Here is a 23,768-nt window from a genome sequence, read left to right as displayed (position 1 = left end):
AGTTGTGAGAGGTGTCAGTGGCTGTGGTATTTGTTCTTTAAAGGTTGAAAATTTTCAAGGATATAAGGCTCTTTTTCCCTTCTCCATTTGCTCTTTGGCAATAACATTAGGGAATCTCAGAGGATGCAGGTTGATATCATGTCTTCCAACTGAGAATGAGAACTCTCACTGATCCTGTGAAATGCAGCTGGCTACATGTTTCTAACACTGCCTGCTTTATGCCACCTCTAAAGGACGTTTTGATCCCTTCAATATCTATCAAAAGAAGATTAAAATGCAGGTGGAGCTTATGAAAAGACCTCACTTCTCAGAATGGCAAATATTCAGAATACTCAAAGTCCAAGGATGTGTATTAGAAATAAAGTTTCAAATGAAGTCTACTTTAAAAATAACAGAAAAAAAGAGAAAAAAAAAACAAAACAAAACAAAAAACAAAAGACCCAAACAAATCAAATAAACTAAAAACAAACAGGCAGTGGCCACTTCTGCCTTTAATCCCACACTTGGGAGGCAGAGGCAGGAGCATCTCTGAGTTCCTAGCCAGCCTGGTCTGCAGCGCAAATTCTAGGACAGCCAAGGCTACACCGAGAAATCCTGCCTTGAAAACAAACAAAAAAAAACACCAAAAAAAAAAAAAAAAAAAAAAAAAAACCTGAAAAAGGATGTCAGAATTAACCTTATCCAATCTGAGTAGTTATTGTGGTCTAGCTAACCCTCTGAATAAATGTTTCCAATACCCATCCTTTAATCAGAATGAGCTCACGTGCAGCTGTCACATATGTGTTTCCATCTCCTTACATTTGGTGGTGTGAGTTACTTCTTTGGAGGTGGGACATTTCTCTTCAAAGAAGCCCTGGTTGATAATATTCCCTGCTGGAAAGTATCTGTCCACCACAAAGGAGGACCCATCACTCGCAGATGCTTCCATACGCCTATGTTCTTGGTATTCTTCCATATCTTGGCTGTGAAGTGTCCAGTCACTGAGGTGAAACCAGGCTGCTGGAAGTGGTAGCTCTTAATTTCACTGTACCACCTATCAGCCACATCCTTTCCTGTCTGATCATAGGATGCTGATGCAAGGTTTTCCCCACACTGGCCACAATTGGACTCTGGGCTGTGCTTGAGAATTCTTGTGCTGGCCAGGGCTTCCAAATACTGCAGAGCTTCTCAGTTGAGCTTCTTACAATGCTTCAGTTGTGGGACACCATGCTGAGTCCAGTACTCCTTGTGGGCCTTCTGGACCTTGTTATTAAACTGTTTGGAAGCAATGTTCATTCTGCCTCTGTCACTACCACCACCCTCTGCAGATCAGAATTCTGTAGAATATGATCTTCTGGGCCTTGTTGGGGATCTGAATCTTTATCTGAAGCAATGGGACATGACTGAGCAAAAGCAGAGGACTACACAGATTCAGAGAGCTGCTGCAGGCCACTGAGGGGTGCTAAGGAAGGAACAGAGGTGGTCCTATTATCATATTTCTATTACATTAAACCTTTGTTTATTTCTGAATACTATCATCTCATCAAGGGATTGTTGTCTCTGTTTTATATATTAAGTTAATATTTATTGAGTTTATTTACAGAAGAATCAAATTTGTCCTTTGATACCCTGTATTTTTTTCTTTAATGACCATGGAACTCTACTCATTTTTTTCTCAAGTGATTTAATATTCACAACTTGTCCTTTTGCCCTCATCATGAGCATTTTGCTGTTGCCTTTTTAATTGTACAGTGTATGCTTCAAGAGCAGAATTATATCTTTGACTTAATTAAGGAACATGATGTCTGTTTTATTAACTATTTTATCTAAGGATAACACTTTATTTTAGAATTAAGTTTTGTATATTCTACATCTTGCATTAGAGATATCTGGAATTTTAAATTTTTCTCATGTGTATTTTTACTCTAATTTGCCTTATGTATAGCTTCAAAATGCAATCACTGAAATCAAATTGCACAGGATTTTAGATCCATGACTATAATTTGCCTATTCTGTGCATGCTGAAAATAGCTGTGGACGTACCATATAGCATAAGTGCAGGAAAGAGATATTCATCAAAAGAGTATTTCATATCTGGTACTACAAACCCACATGAAATTTCATGGTGGTAGGAATTCATATCATGTAAGGATGAACTCAATGCTGCCATTGAGCTTAATCTACTTATTGTCAAACCCCATCTAAAGGTTTGGTTTTATGTTCATCAATAAGTGACATGCTCATCCTTATTCCAAGAAGCCTATCTTAAAAGTGATCTGTGATGAAGGACAAGACATATGACTATGGATGATCATGAAGTAAGTGATGCTTTAATCCCTATCTATAACCAAGTACTTTTTAAACTATCCATTCTAAGGTTTAACATAAATAAATGCATAATGGTTATAAGATGGGGATGCTAGTTGTCTTCTTCCAGGCAATAATGCATTGTTTTAAAGAACTCACAACAATTTATGATAACTTTTTTGGTTGATTCTGCATATTTATGCTTTGTAGAAAAATGAGGAAATTATCTTACCCTTCTTTGCTAAACTATCTCCTTCAAAAATAGTCAAAAGAGAAGTTAATTATTTTACTTGTGTAACAATTGATGACTACACTGGTTTCCCAGGCAAAGTCTAAACACAAGGGTCATGAAGATGACCATGATTTAAACCAAATAGGTAATGTACCAATATGAATAATATCATGAAACAGTTAAAGGGATGATTAAGGATGGAATAAGTTGACAAGTGGTAATAGGAATGGAGTATACTGAATACATGTGGGCAGTTGTAAAAGAGGGACATTAACAAAAGGTAAACAGCACAGAGTATATGACCCACCTCCAAAAATTAGGTAGATTAGGTGCAGACCTTCTATTCACTCTATTCCCCAGAACTTATCCCTTAATATCATCTTTAGTGATGTAACCAAAAACCAGCTGAAGCCTCCCTTCCTCCCCCATCTTTAGTGGATACCACAGATTATCCCCTTCTATTCTACCTCCCCCACTCATTGATATATACAAGCTTCCAAATCCAACAGACATGCCCTAGTAAACTATAGGCCAGCCATATCCTCTAGAAAACCAAGTAAGCTGCCCATTCACCATCTATTTTCTGGGTTGTCCTACTCAACACCCCCACACCAACACACACACACACCATTCCCAGCTCTGAAGCCTTCTTTGCCCTTGTGCTCCAATTTCCTATGGATTCCACAGATCTTGACCACTGCCTGCCTCTCCCCACTTGTTGCTTTTTCTTATGTATCAATTTCAATATAAACCCTCTACAAATGGCAGGCTAAGACAGACATGCAACACTTTTACTGCCCCTGAAGCCAATCCCCTTACACTTATTTACAACTTTATAGGATAATATTTTTATCTCCTTTTCTTTTTGGAACCCATCACCATCAGGTCAAAAGGACCTTCTCCACTTTTCTTTCTGCCTACTCTGTCTAATACAAGAAGTCTTTCTCTGTGAACACACCAACTGATCCAGTAAGTAAAACCACTATTACACTGCTGACATATTCAGAGATGTAACAGAATCTAAGGAACAATACTCCTATCTAACAAATACAAGTATTAAACATTCAGCTCTGAGACATATAATTATCCCAATCCTAGATATCTAGGTGATGGTAGAACAATACAATCAATAACAGTTAAGGCAATATATCTATGCTGAAACAGAGGTCTCCTATCACATATGACTCTAAATATTCCACATACCTGAAGCAAAAAGAAAAGATTATAAGACAGATTACATAAAGATTATAGATGTCCTTAAAGAGAATGTAAATAAATCCTATAAGGACATCTAAGAAAACACACAAAAACTTGGAAGAAATGAATAAATCTCCTAAAGAAAGCCAAGAAAACCCAAACAGTTGAAGTATATAAATAAAACTGTACTGGACTTGAAAATGGAACTAAATCAATAAAGAAAAACAAACAGAGAATTAGAGATATTTTAGAAGAAATACATCCCTCAGTCAAAGAAAATGTTAAACCCCAAATCTTCTTAAACAAAGAAATAGTACATCTGAAACACTTTGAAAAAAATCAAACCTAAGAATAACTGGTATAGAGAAAAAAGAAGAACCCATCTTAAAGTTCGTAATATGTTTTCAACAAAATAGTCTAATTTGTTTGTCTGATCTAAAGAAGGAGAAGTCTATAAAGGCACAAGGAGAACATTGAACACCAAGTGTATTGGAGCAGAAAAGAAAGATCCCTGTACCACATAATAATAAAAAACACAAAAAACATATAAAAAGAAAGAATATTAAAAGCAGAAAGTGGATAAGATGAAGTAGGATATAAAGCAGACATAATGTAATTTTAACTGACACCTCATTAGATACTCCAAGTCCAGAAGGGCCTGGACAGACTTATAGAATAAGGAGATACTTTAAAATTTTGTACTCTGCCAAATTTGGAACTCTAATTGCAATGGAATTTTTTATCATTTGATACTACTTACCAAAGCTAAATCAAGATCATGTAAATAATTTAAATAGTCAAGTTACCCACAGCAAAATAGAAGTCATTAAAATCTCCCAAAGAAAACTATGCCAGTTCAAGATGGTTTTAATGCATAATTCTCCTCGATTTTGAAAGAATATTTAATGTCAATATTTCTCAAATTATTCCATAAGAAGAAACAAACGAACATTTTCCAACGCATTTAATAAAGTGCAGTTACCCCGATACACAAGTCACATAGACTCAAAGAAAAAGAATTACAATTTTTCTTATGTACATGGTATGCAAAAATACTAAATAAAATTCTTAAAACTGGATGCAACAATACATCAACCCAACAATAAATTGGTCTTTATCCCAGAGATACAGTGATGGCAATATACAAAAATAAGTAAATGTAACATACCATATAAATGAACTGAGAGAAAAAAACAAATGATCATCTAAATAGGTACAAAATAGGACTTTCAAAAAATTTAATGTACCTTAATTACAAAAGTGTTGAAGAAATTAGGGACACAAAGGCCATATTTAATTGTAAGGAAGGCAATTTACAGCAAGCACATAGCAAACATCAAATGAAATTGAGAAAAATACAATGTAATTTCACCAAAATCTGGGACAATTTGTTTATTTTTTACATACATATTCAGTATAGTACTCTAAATTTTAGCTAGAGCAATAAGACAACTGAAGGAGATTAAGGGAATAAAATCTGGAAAAGAAGTCAATATACAATTATTTGCAAATGATATGATACTATGTACAACTCACCATAAAACTACCACCAGGAGACTCCTACATCTGAAAACCATGTTCAGCAATGTGGTTGGATGAAAGGTTAACTAAAAATAAATCAGTAGCCCTCCTATATACAAAAACCAAAGGACTGAGAAAGAAATAAGAGAAATATAACCAATTCACAAAAGCCTCAAATAATATTAAATATCTTGGCATAACTCTAACTAAGCAAGTTACAGTCTTCTGTGATAAAAACTTCAAGTGTTTGACAAAAGAAATTGAAAGAGATATGAGAAAATGGAACATTCTTATACATACATGAATCTAAACGATTAACATATTAAAATGAACATTCTATCAAAAGCATTCTAAAGACTCAATGCAACCCTCTTAAAAATTTTAATATAGTTCTTTAGCACTTCAGAGAATAATTCTCAGCTTCATATGGAAAAATAAAACATGAAACCAAAAACAATCCTGAACAATAAAATCACTGCTGGAAATATTGTCATCCTTGATTGAACCCTGTTGTACAGCGATATCATAACAAAAACTACATGGTATTGGCAAAAACTAACACTTTGGAAAATGGAATGGAACTGAAAATCCAAATACATGTGGACATCTGAATTTAATAGAGTACAAAAATACATACTGGGAATAAGGCAGCATCTTCATAAAATGAGGATGGTAAAATATATCTCTGTATGGAGAAGGATGGAAAAAGTTCCATACTCATTGCTGTGCAAAACCTTAATTCCCAATGAACCAAGACCACAATATAAAAGAAGAACACTGAACCAGATAGAAGATAAAGTGGGGAATGACCTTGAATTCAAAGCACCAGGTGAAGACTTTTTTAACAGAACACTAATAGGATAAGCACTAAGGTGAACAACTAATAGATGGGACTTCATGGGACTGACAAATTTCTAAGACAAAGGACACTGTTATTTAGACAAAGCACTTGCCTACTAATTGATAAATTATTTTTATCAAACTCCACATCTGACAGAGCACTAACATCTAGAATACATAAAGAACTCAATAAGCTAGGTATCAAAAAATTATAAATAAAAATTATTGTATGGATATAAACCGAGAATGGTAAATAGGCTGAGAAAATGTAAAGAAATGTTCAACATCATTAAACAACCTGGAAATCTAATATAAATCAGATCTACATTAAGATTATACCCTACATTGATAACTGAGATCAATGACACAATGCTACCTCATGTTAGCAAGGATATGCAGCAGGAACACTTCTTCATTGTTGGTGGAAGTGAAAACTTGCACAACCACTGTAGACCTGAACAAGTTAGATCCTTAGTACATTAAGAATTGTTCTACCAAAAAAGAGAATTGTTCTACCACAAAATCTAGCTATAAAACTTTGTGGCAAGCAACAAAAAAAACCCCATCCTACCATACAGACACTTGCTCAAACATGTTCAATGTAGATTTATTATTCATAAAAGCCAAAAACTAGGAATAAGCTACAAATGGCTTTAGTTTTACTCAACTAAAAATGGTTAAAAATGTGATAAAGTTACATATTGGAGTATTATTCTGCTGTGAAAAATTCCATCATGGAATTTGAAGGAAAGTGGATTGAAGTAGAAAAAAATGATCCTGAATGAGATAACCCAGACCTAGAAGACAAATATGTTGTGTATCACTTACAAGTGGGTATCAGTCCTTAAGTAAATAATAACCAATCTGCAAATAATATAGCCAAAGGTGTTAGGTCAGTATTTTTTAACCTTTATAATGCTGTGATCTTTTAATTAAGTTCCTCATGTTGTCATGATATCCAGAAAAAGTTACTTTTTTGCTATTTCATAACTGTAGTTTTGCTATTGCTATGAATCACAGTGTAAATATATTTTCCCACAATACTCTTAAATGACTCTTGTGAAAGAGCCTTTAAATTCCCACAGATTGAGAAATGATGGATGAAGTAAAGAGACAGCATCCAGTGGAAATGAATATATCCTTCCAGGAAGGACAATAGAACAATTATTACAGGTGGGCTGGAGGCAGGTGCAGGAAGGAGCAGGAGGAATCATTTTGGCATGGAGATATAATGGAGGGGGAGAGTGTTGGGAAAAGTGGTTGGAACTTGGAAGGGCATTTGCATTTACATAGAAACATTTTGAATTTTGAAAGTGATCCTGTTGAGAACTCCTAGTATTAGAGGATAAGGCATCTCTTGTAGCCAGACTACAGTGGTGGGAATGGATCGCTTTCAATTAAGTTTTTGGCCAAGGAAGTCCTATGGAAATCGCCAAATAATACAGGCTGATGCAAAGTCAAAAGCTTATTCTCCCCAAACTGACAGAATGGGTCCTTGTTTCAGAGGACAACATTCATACAAATCATTGTACATAGAAAGTTGAGCTGGTACACACATGGAGGCTTGATGCCTGTTTTTCTTGGCCTTTTGTGATTCCTCTATTGAAAAACTCTGCTTAGATCTGCACATCATTTTTTCAGTGGAATTTTTTATAAATAGTTCACTAAGTTCATTATATATTCAGGAGATTTGGGATCTGTTTTATGTAGATGTGGTAAAAATAATTTATCACTCTGGAGGCAGCTGCTTTGTTTGGTTGTTTTCACTTAGAAACTTGCTCTTTTCTAATGGGAGAAAAACAATATATATTGATATATATATATATATATATATATATATATATATATATATTGATAACTGAGATCAATGACACAATGCTACCTCATGTTAGCAAGGATATGCAGCAGCAGGAACACTTCTTCATTGTTGGTGGAAGTGAAAACTTGCACAACCACTATGGACCTGAATGTATGTATATATACACATATATATGTATATATATATATATATATATATATATATATATATATATATATGAAAGAACTGACAGAAATAGAGACAGGAGAAACTATCATCAGCATATACTGTATAAAAACAGATTATTTTCACTAAAAGAAAAATAAATTAAAAATAGCAGCGAATTAGAAAGAAAGCAAGGAAGTTTATAAAAGAATGTGGGACTATAAAATGAAAGAGTAGAAAGAGGTAATCATACTTCAATATTTTAAAAAACTATAATAAATAATGAAAAATAAAATAAACATGTTAGTTTAGCAGAAGCAGAGGTCCCAAGATCAGCACCAGATTCCACATAGAGGTGTATCCAGATGTGATGTTTCCATTTATTTTAAAAAATGTTGGCTCTAAAACCATACATTCACAGTGATAATGAATGATTTCAATGCAGAATTTCAACAATAGGTAAGAGCAATGAAACACCATGTAAAGTCATTATCTAATTTAGACCAGCAGAGGGCAAAATTAGTTGAAAATACAACTAATGTGGAAAGTAGAACCTTTGCTCACAAACAGAGTTTTAACACTATAAAAGAGGAAATCCAATTTTAAATGTGGTTTTATTTTAAACATTTTTTTTCAAGGAGCTAGCTGAGGCCTGTCCCTAGAGTTCCATTGTCTGGCTGATTCTCTGCAAGCCTGCATCAGGCCCATTGAACAACAACAACAACAAAAGAATGCAGGCCCTCTCAACAAGAAACAACCAGGTCAGATACCTTCCCTCAATTCCACTGACTTTCTTTCAGAGCACGCCCACATACCCTGAGCTAGCTTCAAAACACCCACACCCCCACCCACCCACCCACCCCCAGCTCCATTGTTTGATCTCAGCTCTGCTGGCCTCTGTGGAGCAAAACAAACATGGAATATCCAGGTCTGCTACACTAAGAACCTCCAGTATGAAACCGCCCACCAAAGGCCTCCTGCACAAAGAACATCCAGATTATGCCTGTCTCCCCAATATTTGGTACACAAGGAATATCCAGGGACAACCAGATGGTGAACAGCCAGCATTAGATCCCAAACAAAAAGAGCAAAGGCAACATGGAACCTTCAGAGCAAAGGTATTCCACTGTAGCAAGCCCTAGATATCCTAAAACAATCATAGCACAAGGAAGTAACCTTAAATCCACTCTTATAAATATGCTTGATGGTTTTAAAGAGAAAATTGATAAATCCCTTAGAGATATTTAGAAAAATAAAAAAGTGTTGCCTTTAAAGAGGAAACTGATAAATCCCTTAAAAATACAGGAAAATACAATTAAACAGGTGAAGTAAATGAATAAAATAGTTCAAAACTTATAAATGGAAATAGAAGCAATAAAGAAAACACAATCTAAGGAAATCTACAAAATTCCTGACACAGAACTTCTAGGAAAGTCCAATCCAAAGAAAAACAGCAATAGAAGAAAGAGAAGTGTACCAGCTTCAAAGATTGCAAAATAATTTCAGCAATAGCATAGAAGAAAAGCTAGCAACCTAAAGAAACAAATGCCTATAACCATACATGAAGCTTTCACAATACCAGTGAGTTCGAACCAGAAAAGAAAATTTGCCCATCACATACATAATAATAGAAACATAAAATCTACAAAACAAAGAAAGAATATTAAAAGCTGTAAGGGAAAGATATTAAATGACATACAAAGGCCTTTCAGATTTACACATGACTTCCCATCTCAAGGGAGACTCTGAAGGTTAGAAGGGCATAAACAAAGGGATGTCTTACACCCTCTGAGAAATGACAGATGCCAATTTAGAATACTACACCCAACAAAACTCTCAGTCACCATATGTGGAGAAAATAAGATTTTCCAAAATACAAGCAAATTTAATATATATATATATATATATATATATATATATATATATATATATATTCACAAATCCAGTCCTACAAAAGATACTAGAAGGAAAACTCCAACACAAGAAGGTTAACTACACAGAAGAGAATGCATGTAATAAGTTATTCTACATAAATGAAAACAAAATAAGGGAAGTGTGTGGCAGTGGACCATGTCAGGAAACTTGGTAAGGCTTAGTAGTTTGGGAAGACCTGAAATTTCATACCAGTAGGTGTTTCACCTGTTCCCATTCATGACCCTGTTGTGTGACCACAAAACTCTGTGGAGAGGATCCTGACAATCAGGCACATAGGAGCAGCACCCCAACCTCTCCATATGTAGATGAGTCATTCCTAATATCTCAGACCAAGCTAATAGGAAGCATCTGTTGTCAGACTCCAACCACCCCAAAATGTTTATAAGACCCTATCCAATAAGAATAAAAGTATGAGAATTATTCTACAAAGGCTCATCTGAGAGCTTTCTTCATATAAGAGTGGTAACACTTCATGAGGAATAGAGTTCTTGCCTGAAATACTGACTCTGGAGCACTGGCAATGGTCAGAGCAGCAGAGGAAGAGAAGCAGACACTGTCCTCCTGTTTGTGCCAGCCCTTTTGCCTTGTAGTACTGTCTTGCTGGTCTAGAGTAGCAAGAGTCACAGAAAAGAACAGTGGCTATCTTTATCGGACTCTCTTATTCCCTTCAGAGAGTATAATTTCTTGACCATTCTTCCCAGGCTAGAGCCTTCAAAGATATCTGTGCATAGTATGTACAGACCAGTAATAAAGACTGACAACTGCCAACCACATTGGGCAAGAACAACAGCCACAGTACAAGTAATATGATGGGAAGTTGCCTGCTCCTACCTACCCCAACTCTAGAAACAAAGTGCATTCTTGTAGATTTAGACAAACTAAGGAACAATTAAAGTACGCTGGCAAGAGCTAGGCTCTGGAGTTAGCTAATGATCCATCTAGACCCTGTCTAAAACCTGACAGCCTGTAACAGACATAGACAAAGAATATCTAACTCCTAAAACATCAACAAAACTAAAGCCACAGAGTTGCTGCCAGTTCTTAAATTGGCAGAAACTCTTAGCTTTTAGACCTCTGTAAAATTTTCCCAAAGCCAATAGGCCAAGAGAACATTTCCATTGGACAAGACATTTCTCCTCTTTTCTGGCATGGATAACTCATCATCACATACAAAAATAAATTACCCCAGGGTAGGTAAATATATGCCCTATTAAAAGCCCACAAAATAAAAATAGCCATAGCCTGAGCCTCCTTAATTTAGGAAAAAGTCCTTCAGATAGCACACTACATAGACAAGGATAACATTTATGACCCTGTCTCATGGACCCAAGTAACTTCTCTCATCTGAAACAGATATACCAAAGATGAAAAATAAAAACTCTCCTATGATTTTTTCCAAACTTAGCTACAATTCTACAATACATAAGACCATCTATAATAGGACAAGTGAATAATAACATATACTCAGAGTCCCCTTAGTAGGATGACACAAAGATTATGGTCCTTAAAACCATTCTATTTCAAATCTCACAACTCTTACACAACCAACAAGAAAAGAAAAATCCATCTACACAGCTCTGCCTACTTATCACTCAAAATAAACCAATCAATAAAAAGTCTACTCCCACTGATCCTCTTTCCTCGCCCTAAGATAGGGGTCCATTAAAAAAACAACAACTAAACTTCCACTGGTCTCTCACTGTACTCCATTTGCCCCAACCCAGTGAGACAGAGGTATCTCTCCTCCATTCTCCCTGAGCCACAAAACCAAAGTGCTAGCAAAACTTAAATAAAACCCACCAAACTTCATAGTCCCCACCCCACCCATCTACCATGCAACTTTATAATTTTTATGACTTTCTTACAAAAGCAAACCAGGTCTTCCATACTACTCAAGACTCTGATACAGAACTAAAATTCCAAAACACCCTTAACATTCCTTCTTAATATTAACTATAATCAAACTAAACCATTTATGTAGTACTCATTCCAAGCCTCAGACTTAAAAAAAAATTCAGAGAGGCAATATAAAAAGATAATGTCCACATACTTTCAACAAAATCTCTCCTACAAAGCCATATTGGCAACTTAAACATGTCCCAATATTATAAAAATATTTGTCACTCCTCTCTGACTAGTCCAATATTTTTACAATGAGAGACACTATTTCAAAATAAATATTTTCAACCAGTCAAACAAAATTGAGACGGAAGTGACACCCTATATGGTTTTGATAAACTCTTTGGACAAAATGACTTTTCCACTAAAACACAAAAATCATCACATGCAACAGGTCTGCTTCTTAACAACCCAATATTGAGACAGGCTCACATCCATCAGGTTTAAAAGACCTTGCAATGTCCCTATTCTTTCTCTGTCAAAGGCAAAGAACAACACCAATAAAAGAAAACAAAACAAAGAAAAACCACCAAAACCTATCTCATTGTACTTTCTGGTGAAGAGAGTTCCCTTCTGAATCTTTCAACACAAGAAGCTTTCTGGACCAACCACAGTCACTTTACACTCAGTGGCCTCAAACTTGATACTAGCCCAGCCGAAGTATACCCACCACAGAATCTCTCTGATTTGTGCCTCAGGAACAGTTATGGTGGTCATCTTCACCTCCCAGATCAAGCAGAAGTTGCCCTCCCTGCTAATGCCATCAAGCTCCACATCATAGCAATGTCTCCCCATTGTAGAGTAGCAACAACTGTGGAAGAGAGCACAGGCTGCCTCTATCCAACTGCCCTCTTCCATTAGGACATTCCAACGCTTTGACCACTCTAGCTTGGCCAGAACCTCCACAGATCTCTCTGGATAGCATCCAGAATATACAACAACAGGGAAGCACACATGAATACACACACACACACAGACACACACACACACTAATACCACAAACATCAAAATAATAGAAATCAACTATCATTGCCAAAAACCATCTCTGAACAACAGACTGAATATTCCAATTAAAAGCCCCAGGCTAACAGATTGAATGAGAGCATTGGATCTATTATTCTGTTACATACAAGAAATACATTCCACCAACAAATATAGTCATTACTTCAAAATAAAGGGCTGGAAACAAGTTTCAGAAAAGTAGAGTAAAGAAGAAAGCTGGAGTAGCTGTTATAATATCTAATAAAATAGACTTTGAATGAAAATTAAGTAAAAGTTATGGGCGTGTATATTTCAAAGGAAAAATGCACCAGGATGATATCTCAATTTTGAACATACATACGACAAACTCTAGGGCACCCACATTTATAGAAGAAAAATTACTAAAGCTTAAACCACACCTCAGAGCTCATACATTAATAGTGGGAAACATCAGCACTCTACTCTCAGCAGAAAACAGGTCATCAAGACTGAAACCGAACAGAAATCATGAAACTAAGTGAGTTAATGAATCCAATTGATCTAAAAGTTATCTACAGAATCGTTCACCCAAACACAAAACAACATAATGTTTTCTTAGCACTACATGGGACCTTGTCCAAAATTGACCATATAGGTGGTCACAGAGTCAGCCTCAACAAAATCAAGAAAATTGAAATAACTATATTTTATCAGACCACCATGGATTAAAGCTAGATTTTTAAGAAAAATGAAAGCAACAGAAAGCCCACATGATCATGGAAACTAAAGGACTCTCTACTCAATGATCAGCACTAACAGAAAATTTCATAGCACTCAGTGCCTTCATAAACAAATTGGAGAGTTCTCATTATAGCAATTTAAAAGTACATCTGAAAGCTCAAAAAAGAAAACCAAATGGACCTAGGAGGAGTACATGGCCAGAAATTATGAAACTCTGAAGTCAACCAATTAGAAACAAAAGAATAATACAAAAATCAATGGAACCAAGAACTAGTTCTTTGAGAAAATTGACATGATAGACAAGCCCTTTTTTCAAACTAACTAAAAGGTAGAGAGAGAGGGTCCAAATTAACAAAATCAAAAATGACAAGGGATACATAAAAACAGACACTTGTCAAGTCATGCTATGATATGTAAGGGATTCAGTGACATGGTTTCCATCCATTGTACACAGTCCTTTCATGAGTTTTGATGATTATTGTGAGAATAAGACTTTTTTTGTATAATGATGTACATGTTTTCATGCTCCTTGTTTGAAGAATGTCCTCCCTGCCAAGGTGAATGACTCCATGACAAACAGAAACAGCACAAGGTTGGGTGATAATGGTGTGTGTAATTTCTCAGCAAAATGGTAGAATGCTGTGACCATCAAGATAGCCCTTAGGGCTGTGGAAAAGAACTCTCAAAGTTCAAAGTATATAATTTCTCAACTTTTCAAAGTATAAAGAACTCTCAAAGAGTTCAAAGATATATAATTTATCAACTTGGCAAAATGTAAGGATGTAATGTGAATTATATGAGGTACTTCACAGACCTAGAAATGCAGATGCAACAGCACTATGAACCAGTTTGTAAAAAGATACAACAGAAGAAGAAAAAGGAGATTTAGAAAGTGGTGATCCCAGGGTAAGGTTCCACCCAGCTTAGTTTACAAAGGCAGGTAGATCTCTGAAATTTTTTTTTCCAGTGTTAAAAATTGTACTTGCTGACCTTTTCCTGAGTCACTCGGCTAAGGCCTTGGAGTGCTAATTTGTGGGTTGGTGAAGATGGAACCTGGAATAAATGACTGAATTTATTTGTAAATATCTTAGTGCCAATATCCAGGTACTAAGATCAACGATTAATACATTTGCCCTCAGGTAATGTAAAAAGCTTTTGCTAGGCTAAGGACATCATCAATAGGATAAAACAGCAGCCTGGAGAATGAGAAAAGCTCTTCACCAACCATACATTCAACAGAGGTCTAATATGCAAATTTTACAAAGAACTCAAGAAATTAGATACCACCAAACAAAATAAGCCAATTAAAAAAATGAGACACAGAGCTAACAGAGAATTCTCAATAAATGAATTCTCATTAATAAAATAATAAATTGTGGGAAGAAAAAATAAAACAAAAATTTTTCAAAGAAGTGATTTTTCATAAAAAATTTCAGTGTCTACATATACAACCTGATTAATGATTTACATGTTATATATGGTTGATTTACCTTTTTCAGTTTTTATTCAATGTCCTACATCAATTCTTGTCATCTAATTCCCTGATTTCACTTACTCTGTACAAGATTTATTTTCACTGAATTCATTTTGATATAAGAATTTTCTATTATAAACATCCTGTCCAAAAACTACAAATGTTTTCACTTCATTGTGTTTAGTTTCAGTAGCTTATGTACATGCTGATATCCCTAGTGTATCATTCAACTAACATTCAATAATGCAGTTACATGACATTAATGAATATTATCACATTCTTTTAGGTTTAAAAAATTCACATGTATGGGAGACATTCATTAGTGAAATTTCACAAATGACCCATCTGTAGAATTAGCATATGTGAAAATATTTACAAAAAGTTTTTTTCTTCATAACGGATGATGTCTTGAATATGTTTTTTTAATCTATTTCCCAAGGGATAATGTGTATCACATGACAGATTTCACAACATCTCTGTATTGGAGACTGATCAAATGATCTTGAGTTTACCATTTTGATTCAAGTGCAATAGGACAGTGAGACAGAACATTGGATCTTAACCATGCTGTGAAATGTACAAGGTAAATAAATGGTGCTAGAAAAAAAAATCATCCTGAGTTAGAAAAACAGACAAAAAAGACAAAAATGCTGTCTAATCATTTATATAAGGCTTTTATCTGTTGAGTATTCATGCAGCAGGCTACAACTCATATAGCCACTGATTTCAGGTATAGAATAATGCCCTGGGAGAGTGAAGAATCACCCTAGGAAGCAAACATTAAATATATAGTTATGGATGGATGGGATGTGAGACTGAAATAGGAGGTTAAATGAGGAATGGAGAGAAGAGGTGAATGCAAAGGGAATATGGGAGTGAACAGCTAAATCTAAGGATCATTTGAGCATTTGTATTTGAAAACAAGTACAGTTGAGATTACTTAAAATATTTAAATATGTGTTAGAAAATCTAATTGGAATTACCAAATAATGGAAAAACCAGAATTCAAATGAACATCTGCAGCCAGTAAATGAGAGCTGTATTGTGAAATGGGTTGCATATAATTTTATCCCAAAGGGCCCCATGAGAAACCAGACAACCCAGGTTGTAGTCAAGGCTATTGGTTGTTGTACACAATAACTTAAGGCAGCACCGCATAAGTCACTGAGCAGAGAAGTCAAACTGGCACCTACTTAGAGCCTTTACCACCATTGACTAGTTTTCATAGTATTCAGAGGTACTTTGCATACTAGTAAAAATATAAAAGAAAACACCACACAGATTTTAACCCTGCAATCTATGATGGTGAGTTGCCTGCAGAATACAGTGATACAGTAGTGGCTCAAAATTTGTGAAAATAACAACTCACTATCTGATTCTAATTGAGGCCCACTTCATAATATAAAACCCATGGCTGACAATGCTTTGGTAGCCAAACACCTGAGATTAGATAGGAAATACATTTAGGAAAAACTAAATACTACTGTTATACAAAAGAAACACAGCAATGTAATCTATTTCTGATGACATTCTTTTATACATATAGATCAATATTTTTCTCAGCTTTCATTAGAGAAATGTCCTCCTGTGCCAAATAAAAAAATAATAAAAACACACAACTGGACAATAATCAGAGAATGACAGACTTTGAAACATTACGTTCTAAATTGATGATCTCTATAAAGATCCCTGGCTTAAGGCCTAAGAGAACATGGAAGGAAAATATTCAGAAAGACTGTAAGAAACTGTGATGATGGAAGACACTGATGAAGGAAGATTTATTTACATACCAGTATTTATAAGGTATGAAATTACACAGAGACTGGCAGTATGCAAAGGTGTTGTGTAAGCCAGATAAAGCCTTAGTGCAAAAATGGCAACTATACACATGCCCCATCACAACCACAGAAGCTATTTCAAAATAATTACTGCTGGTAATGAAGATTTTATTTTTTCAATGGATTTCAACTGGGTAATCCAATAAACTTAAGATGAATCCCCAGTAGCTGATGGCCAACACAAAATTAATTTCCTGGGGTTTTGTAAGCTTTTATTGTCTCACAATGCTTTGTCTTGGCAATTCTTTTAACTTTACATGTCTTAGAGTATATGTTACAGTTCCTAATTTGTTATAATGGGCTAAGTGTGAAAATGTGTGTGTGTATGTGTGTGTGTGTGTGTGTATACGTGTGTGTCTGTGTTTCTCTATGTGTGAATGTGTTCATGTGACTCTTGCAATATTTCTTTGGGTCTTCATTTATTTAGTTATTTAGTTGGCTTGTTTCATTGTATTCTGGTTTGTTGTTCTTATTGTGTTTTATAACTATAAATTACATTTCTTTTTGTATTCTAATGAGAGAGAGAGAAAGAAACAGTATGGATTATTGTTGTTGGGAAAGTGGGGAAGAATTGAAAGGAATTTAGGGATGAAAATTCACAACAATGTATTCTATGAATCAAAACTACTTTGATATTCCATTTTAAACCTGTCAGAATGCCTAATGACAACAATACAAGTGACAGATCATGGTAGCAAGTATGTTGAGCAAGGAGAACACTCTTTCATTGTTGGTAGAAGAAGAAACTCACACAGGCACTGTAGAAATCAGTATGTCATTTCTGCAGAAAGATAGAAATCAGTCTACCTCAAGTTCCAGTTACGCTGCTCTTAGGAGTATACTGAAAGTATGCATCATCCTACCACCAGGAAATTTGATTAATTGTGTTCATTGCTGCTCTATTTACAAAAAGCAAAAAATGGGAACAACCTAGATATCCCTGAACAGAAGAATGAATACAGAAAATATACATTTCCATAATGAAGTATTAATATTCAGATGTTAAAAATGATATTATGAAATTTGCAGACAAATATGTGGAAATAGAAAAGATTATCCTGAGTAAGTATAGCAAACCTCGAAAGATAAATATTGTATGTATTTGATTATATCCTTATATTAGCTGATAAATAGATTATAATAAAATACATCATATAGTGTTTAAGAATAGATGAAATGAATAAGTAGTCCCATAGATCTCCATGGGAAGAGTTTATGGGTAGAATGATTCAAGGGAGATGGAAATAGGTGGAAGGTGAGATAGAATTGAGTTGGGGAATGAGGACAAGGACAGCTAGAAATACTGGGCATTGGAGGAGCAACATGGAAACCTGATGCAATGGAAACATCCTTTAATATATGAAGGTGATCCTAATGAAGTTTCCATATAGTGAGGGAAACAGAAACCCACTGGCCATCTCTTGTCATCAAATGAAGTTATGAGTACTGGGACTGGGTTTCATGAATATGAGTTGTTGGTTTAAAACATGCAGTAGAATCTGCCCTTCTCCACCCCAGAATTTGGGCTATTGCCAAGACAATAAGTTGCTCTGCAAAAATTAACAACAAAGGTACACTGCTCAAGATAACATAGCATAGCTCATCAAACATGGAGTGGTGGACAGGCCTTGCTTCAGTAGTTGGAGAACCCACATGAAGACTAGGCTACACTTCAGCTACATATGTGCAGGGCCCTAGGTTTATCTCATGCTCACTATTTCAACCACAAACTTTTTAATGTACTTTTAATCCCACCCAGAAGCTATGCTAGGATATTGGTAGTATAAACCTTGAGGGAGTAACCAACCAATGTCTGATTTGACTCCATGGGATGAAACACATTCCTGACACTATTTGAGCAAACCAGGAACCAGAGACTAGACAGATCAAAGACTTTGGGTAAAACCAATACTATTTGTATCAAAATATGTCTTCTAAACCTATTCTGCCATACTCATAAATCAATGCATTATTCAGTCATCATTAGAGAGCTTCCATTCTTTATTTCTGCAGCAGAAAGGAGTAAATACAGAGACACACATCTGGACATTATGATGTGTGTGTATGTGTGTGTGTATGTGTGTGGGAAGTGTGAGAAAGAGAGAGAAACAGAGAGACAGAGAAACAGAGAGACAGAGAGAGATAGAGACACAGAGAGAAGATATAAGAGTCAGCTCTAAGTGAGGTGTCTCTCTATCTATTTCTTACTCTCAAAGTTTAGAACACTCCATAAATATTTAAGCAGAAGGAGGAGGAGAGCCAGATGGGCAGAGGACAGCAGAAGAACAGTGTTTCTGCAACAAATATGCAATGATTACATGCACACACAGAAACTGCAGCAGGAATCACAGGGCTTACACAGGTCTGTACTAGATCCTCTGCATATACACTAGAGCTATCAGGTTAATGCTTTTATGGGACTCCTAATCACATTTCTGACTCTTGAGTGCTTTCTTGGAACTTTTAGTTTTCTACTGTCTTTTGTTCCACAGCTTTAATATAATAGTTTTAAGAAATATTGTTATACTTTACTTTATTATATATTGTTGTTCTCTTATAAAACATGTTCAATTCTAATGAGACAGAAAAGAAGTAGAGGTAGATGAGAGAGGAGGTGAGAAAAATTCTCAAAGAAATGGAGGGCTGAAAATTATATTCAGATTATAATGTGTGAAAAAAGAATATATGTTTAATAAAAGGGAAACAAACATTTTACATAAACACACAGCATGAAATAAGTACAACAAAAGAAACATAGCAATGATAGAGATTAAATATATGTACTGGAGAAGTCAAACTTAACTGCTTAGTCACAAACAATGAAAAAAAAAAAACAAGAGCAAGAACAACAACATTCCTGCACTGGTAATAATGATAGATGATGTGAGGAATCCAAGTTTTAAATGAATCCTACAGCTTACTGAGTATTGTTTGAAAATGTAAAGAAATGGTGCTACAAACACTGTGTTCATGGTAAAAATGAAACAGATCATTAATTTGTGTGAAAAGTGTATATTCAGGGGAAAATAACTGCAATGGATCAGCAATGTAAGTCAAGGATGATGTCAATATCTAGAGTGTGTGATTTCAAAAGGAAATAAAACTAATACTGCTTAAATGTCTAATCAGGAAATAACAGATAATATCTTACTTATCTCCAGTGTTTTCCCATTTGCTTACATATAGCAGACTCTTGAGGAAAAGCTGGAAACTTCTCTGAAAGCCTGTATTTACCTGTCTTGTTGGAAATCTCATTGTCTGCACAGGGAGTACAATCAAAGCAGCAGACAGCCTTGCCTTCCTGGGCAGCTTTCCTGAATCCAGGCTGACAGCTCTCACTGCACACAGACTGAGGAGTCTAAGAGAAATGAAAGCTATTAACAAATGCCTTGACTTTTCTGAAAATTTTGTGTAAGTAGAGAATTTCTGGGTATATGAACATTTAATTTTCAAATGCTCACACTTACAATTGAAGCTAATAAGGTTTGATATTGCTAATTTTATTATCTTTTGGGCTATGGAGTTCAAATGTTTAAGTCTTGGTCCAATTCCTGAAGATGTTAATATGTATAGGTGATTAAAGTAGTGTTCAAGAAAGTCATGATATGCATTCAGATTTAACTTATTTCTATGCTTGCTGGCTACTGGGGGAAACTTTTATATTGAAAATGGTTCTTAATGTTGACTGACAACTTTACATGTTTTGGATGCATCATGGAAGTACATCTTTTGCATCTCCATGAGTAGTTTTATACAGGCACCTATCTGAGATAAGAAGAACTACCACAATATGGGGGTCAGTATTTCACAGGCTACTGTCACTCACAGAATAGAAGGGTGATAGAAGTGAGCAACCACACGTTTTGTTCTTTAATCTCACTCTAATTCTGGTCTATGAACATGTCCTCACCTCCAATGGCTTTTAAAATATTCTTTACCCACAATATAATGAGCGCTCACAGAGCCAGTCAAAACAACCTGACCTCCCCTCAGTTGCTTTTGTTGATTATTTGCATGAAGTAACAAGTCAAGCCTTACACACACACACACACACACACACACACACACACACACACACACACACAATACCAATATGCCATTTCAGATGTTGGGAATTTAAAATGCTACCTAACCTTATTGTAATTTTTTCATCTAGGTGACAAAATGAATCTATCAGTGTTCTGAGGCAGTAACTAAGAGACACTCTCTTTTTAAGAAATGGAAGGGCATTAACAAACTTAAAAATAGACATATACATTGATCAGAGTCAAGGAATTAGGAATAGTCTATGTTATCTGTTTTCTGTGAAGATCCTTATTGTTAGTTCCATGTTTATTAGTACTGAGTAAGAGTTCCATGACCATTACATCCTGAGAATTACATAAGTTTTTATAAAATGTCAGGTCAGTGAGAGAAGTCACAGCTCACCTTTGTAAACCCTGTAGGCCACTGTATCATCTGTTCACATAAAGAGAACTGTAGACCCTGGTGAGCACTTAGAGAGTAGGTTCCTACTTTCACCTTTAATCCAAGACCACTTGGAAAATTCCAAAAATTAAGAATGTCATACTTTGTATCTACGTTTCTTCCCCCATCCACTACTGTGTGTCCTCTCACATGACTTTTCATTATTGTGTTCCTTAGGAAAGGGAGAAGCTAAAAGAAATGCAGAAACATTTGCTGAAAATATGAGATAGTAAAAAAATTTTTAAACTACTGCCAAAAATCTCATTTGAAAAAGCCATGTCCAATGGAAATGGTGCAATTCATGAAGCTAGGACAGCTGTTTGTCACAGTTCTTGAAAAAGGTGAGCCAGATGCTTGGATAACTATCATTCTGTTTCTGTTTTAAGTTGTGGTCTCTGCCTCTTGTATTCTTGGAAACTTTCTGCATTATGATTCATTGTATGTCTTTTCCTGAGACAATTATGTTTAAGTCTTTATTAAAGCCATAAACTTACTATTTGTTCTGATTTTTAAGGAAACACCTTTGGCCCTATTTGGAAGTCTTCTTATGTCTCATAAGATAACAATAAGCACAGATAAGCACAAAGCTATAAATTTCAAAGTGAGACCATGACTCCAGAGATCTTCTTGGGTATCTTCCCATAAGACTACCCAAATATTATAGTTGGAACAGGTTAAACTTAGAAATATTTGACAAACTCGATCTGGCCAAGAGAACTGGTAACTGACTGTAGATTATTTTTTTTACAATAAGCCTAGAGCTCTCTGAAAATGTAATGTAAGTGTAGGGCAACATAAATGACATACCCATAAAGGCATATAACTCAGTAAGACAGATTGATTAAAATAAAATTTTACTATTTGATAGTAGACATGATAAAATTATATAAATTATAACATTATATGTTAGTATTTACAATTCACAAAGCAACCAGTTCAGATATATTCTATTTGTCTGGAGTGCTTTAAAAGTGGAAATATTGCCAGCTTAAAAGCAGGCTGTTATATAATAAATATGTTTGCTTTGGTGGAGACATTTTTTAAATTCTTTGAATTGGAGTTGTAGGGTAGATAACAAAATCTGTTCCATTTGTTCCTTCTAATTTAGATTGAACTTCCAACCCAAGATATGTAATGAAAAATCAAAAATGCCTAAAGACCAAATGGTATCATCTGTATTTCTTAGATAATCATTAGGTTGTCTTTCTTCTGAGGAACCTGTATAAATAAAGAACAAACCTGACTGCTAGTTAGACAGAGCTTTGTGATTCCCCTGACAAACATGCCAGAGTCACCTTTCTCACTGACATATTTTACTCTCCTGAGGAACACTAATAACCCTCACTGTTCACCCCTGGCTCTCAATTCTTTTAAGCCCATGTGATAGAAAACATCTATAAAGGAGCCATTAAAGATGCTGAGTAAGTGAAAGACACTTGGATTGAAATGATTTAAATTTCAAAAGTCTCATTCTGTGCAAGATACCTTTTTGAACTAAACACCAAGAAACCAAGACACCAATTTACATGGATTGAGCTAATTCATATTACCTTGATAAGCTAAACCCACCTATTCAATTTTGGAATATATTTAGAGCTTTTTTCCTTAAAAAGAGGGCCTGAAAGTCTACAGTAGATTTTTAAATGATCCTTCAATTTATAACCTTGTGGTAGTTCTCAGGAGCATTTTATCTCCTAAAGATATACTGCTCTGTCCTCTGCTCTGAGAAATATATCTGGGAAATCTCAACTTCACACGTTGAAGATATTATGAAAAAACTGTGAGGCAATGTGTTACATGAATTTAATACTAACTTAAGTTATTTTCTTGTTCCTGGCACTCCATTTTATAAAGAACATTTACTCAGGATTTAGGATTGTCCTTCAGAGAGAGAAACAATCTTTTCTCCTTTGCTTATTGATAGCATAGTCTTAAACATATGATGTTCAATTTGAATCCATTAAGAAATAATAAAAATACCACATTGCTGACATACTAAAACACAGCAAAAGATATTACCTGTCATGGGGAGAATACCATTTCTTCTCCATTGGAAAATGATTGTATCTGTATTTGTTGAAGATGCATCTCATGGAGACTATAGACCACAGCATACACAGCATTGTATATATTGTAGCCTTCTTCACCCATGGCTGGGTCAAAAAGGTGTCTGGGAAGTAAATCCAAAGAAGCATTGGGTTGGCAGTTCTCCAAAAGTTGACAATCAAACTTTGAAAATGAGCACTTGAAAAACAAATGCCAAAACTTAGGAAGATAATTGTCCTCTGGGTATTTGTAGGGATTAACTGTTTGGACAAAATTCATAAACTCAACCACCTCTTCATGGTGGTATGAAAAAACAAGACTCCCATGAAATGACTCAACCATAAAATAATCAGAGTGACTATCAACATC

The 23,768-nt window shown here is 35.2% G+C and overlaps 2 pseudogenes; both read right to left on the bottom strand.

The window, feature by feature from the left end:
- Positions 1–23,768, bottom strand: part of LOC117716552 (vomeronasal type-2 receptor 116-like) — a 36,383-nt pseudogene that overhangs the window by 2,268 nt on the left and 10,347 nt on the right.
- LOC117712177 (Golgi-associated plant pathogenesis-related protein 1 pseudogene) lies at positions 814–1,275 on the bottom strand (annotated as a pseudogene).

The sequence above is a fragment of the Arvicanthis niloticus genome, chromosome 1 (assembly GCF_011762505.2).
Source record: "Arvicanthis niloticus isolate mArvNil1 chromosome 1, mArvNil1.pat.X, whole genome shotgun sequence".
NCBI lineage: Eukaryota > Metazoa > Chordata > Mammalia > Rodentia > Muridae > Arvicanthis > Arvicanthis niloticus.
Note: the sequence above shows the minus strand (reverse complement) of the source record. Positions and strands in the feature narration are given on the sequence as shown.